At 38.1% G+C, this 3,106-nt stretch overlaps 1 pseudogene; it reads left to right on the forward strand.

Moving 5' to 3' along the window:
* The first annotated feature begins 417 nt into the window (after nucleotides 1-417).
* Nucleotides 418-2,287, forward strand: LOC125097374 (tigger transposable element-derived protein 1-like; annotated as a pseudogene).
* Nucleotides 2,288-3,106: the final 819 nt, after the last annotated feature.

The raw sequence follows: 3,106 nt of genomic DNA on the forward strand, positions 1-3,106 counted from the left end.
CTTACCTAAGAGAAGCCTCACTCTCTTACCGTCCACCTCCCACTAGTCCTGCTCTCTGTCAAACTCTCCACACCCTGAGCTCTTCTTGCAGAAGCAAACCTCATTTTACTGTGCTTCACTTTATTATTCTGTTTCTTTTGTGCTTTGCTGATATTGCATTTTTTGCAAATGGAAGGTTTGTAGCAATCCTGCATCTAGCAAGTCTATCAGCAACGTTTTCCCAACAGATATGCTCGCTTTGTGTCTCTGGGTCACACTTTAGTAATTCTCATACTATTTCAAACTTTTTCATTATTATTATATTTGCTATGTGTATCTGTGATCAGTGATCTTTGATATTACTATTGTAATTGTTTTGGGGCACCACAACTGTGCCATATAAGACATCAAACTTAATTGATAAATACTGTGTGTGCTATGACTATTCCACGACCAGCTGTTTCCCTATTTTTTTCCCTCTCCTCGGGCCTTCTAATCCTGAGATACAACAATATTGAAAGTAGGCCAATTAATAACTCAACAGTGGCCTCTAAGTGTTTAAGTGAAAGGAGGAGTCACATGTTTCTTACTTTAAATCAGAAGCTAGAAATGATTAAGCTGAATGAGGAAGGCATGTCTAAAGCCAAAGCAGGCTGAAAGCTAGGCCTCTTGCATCAGCTAGCCAAGTTATAAATGCAAAAAAAAAAGTTCTTGAAGGAAATTAAAAGTGCTACTTCAGTGAACACATGAATGATAAAGCAAAACAGTCTTATTGCTGATATGAAGAAAATTTTAGTGGTCTGGATAGAGCAAACCAGCCACAGCATCCCCTTAAGCCAAAGCCTAATCCAGAGCAAGGCCCAAAGCCTCTAACCCCCTTCAATTCTATGAGAGCTGAGAGAGGTAAGGAAGTTACAGGAGAAAAGTTGGAAGCTAGCACAGGTTGACTCATGGGGTTTAAGGAAAGAAGTCTTCTCCATAACATAAAAGTGCAAAGTGAAGTGCAAGTGCTGATGGAGAAGCTGCAGCAAGCTACCCAGAAGATTCACCTAAGATAATTAAGGAAGGTAGCAACACTAAACAACAGATTTTCAATGTAGACTAAATAGCCTTATACTGGAAGAAGACGGACTTTTCATACCTAGAGAGGAGAAGTCAATGCTGGCTTCAACGCTTCATAGGACAACTTGACGCTCCTCTTAGGGCAATGCAGCTGATGACTTGAAGTTGAAGCCAATGCTCATGTACCATTCTGAAAATCCTAGAATTCTTAAGAACTATGTTAAATCTACTCTGCCAGTGATCTAGAAATGGAGCAACAAAGCCTGGATGACAGTACATCTGTTCATAACGTGTTTTACTAAATATTTTAAGCCTACTGTTGAGAACTACTGTTCTGAAGAAAAGATTCCTTTCAAAATATTACTGCTCATTGACAATGAACCTAAAGCTCTCATAGAGATGTACCACAAGATCCATGTTGTTTTCATCTCTGCTAACACAACCTCCATTCTGCAGCCCAGGAATCAAGGATTCATTTTGACTTTTAAGTCTTATTATTTAAGAAATACATTTCTTAAGGCTATAGCTGCCATAGATAGTGATTCTTCTGCTGGATCTGGGCAAAGTCAACCCTTCTGGAAAGGATTCGCCATTTTAGATGCTGTTAAGAACATTTGGGATTCACAAGAAGTGGTCAAAATATCAACATTAACAGGAAGTGAATAAGTTGATTCTAACCCTCATGGATGACTTGGAAGGGTCCAACACTTCACTGGCGGCAGTAACTGCAGAGGTGGTAGAAGCAGCAAAGGAACTAGAATTAGGAGTAGAGCCTGAAGATGTGACTGAACAGTGGCATTCTCATGATCAAACATTCATGGGTGAGGAGTTGCTTCTTAGGAATGAGCAAAGAAAGTGGTTTCTTGAGATGAATCTACTCCTAGAGAAGATGCTGCAAAGACTGTTGAAATGAAAACGGAGGATTTAGAATATCACATACACTTGGTAATAAAGCAGCAACAGGGTTTGAGAAGATTGACTCCAATTCAAAAAGAAGTTCTGCTGTGGGTAAATGTTATCAAACAGCATCACATGCTGGAGGAGAAAAAAAAAATGTTGGTGAAAGGAACAATCAATTGACATGAAAATGTCATTGTTGCTTTATCTTAAGAAATTGTCACAGCCACCCCAACCTTCAGCAACCACCATCCTCATCAGTCAGTAGCCATCAACACTGAGGCAAACACCCTCACCAAAAGATCGTGACTCCCTAAAGGCTTCGATGATGATTAGCATTTTTAAGTAATAAAGTACTGTTTAGTTAAGGTATGTACATTGTTGTTTTAGACATAATGCCACTGTACTCTTAATAAACTACAGTATAATGTAAACATAACTTTTATATGCACTAGGAAACCAAAAATCTCATTTGACTCACTTGATTGTGATATTCACTTTATTGCAGTAATCTGGAACTAAATCTGCAAAATCTCGGAGGTATGCCTATAATTTTCCTTCCCACAACTCAAAGCCATTTCATGAGGTGTGGTGTGTGTGTATCCCCAGAAAACACAACACAAGAAGGTATGAGGTGCTATGTTCTATGCTGGACTGGTAAGGGACTAACAATTTTTATGAAGTTGCAATTAACCATGCCAATAACAAACATGACTTTTTTATTTCATTAATCTGTGACTACAGGAAACATTCATTAAACAAATGCTTCTTGAGCACCAACTGTATGGGAACGAGTGTTAAAAAAGGCTGTAATGACCATTTATCAACCACTTATTATGTGCCAGGCACTGGGTTAAGTGCATTCCATATATAATCTTTTCATTTTTCACAACACTATGAGACAGGAAATATAATCCTCTTTTCTCATATGGGAAATTTTTGGCTTAAAAACATCAATAGCCTAAAGTCAAACAGTTGGTAACGGGATAGGGAGAGAATTCAAACTATATCTATGTGATACAAAATCTGTGTTAATAACTCAAACTCCATAACTCTTCCTTCAAACTTGCATAATCTTTAGCTCACTGTACCTTCGACCAATTAATTGCTCAGGAGTTAAATTTTCCATCTGACTTAGTCCATTGTTGCAGGTTATAATTTACTTTAA

Source organism: Lutra lutra, chromosome 4, assembly GCF_902655055.1.
Source record: "Lutra lutra chromosome 4, mLutLut1.2, whole genome shotgun sequence".
Taxonomy (NCBI): domain Eukaryota; kingdom Metazoa; phylum Chordata; class Mammalia; order Carnivora; family Mustelidae; genus Lutra; species Lutra lutra.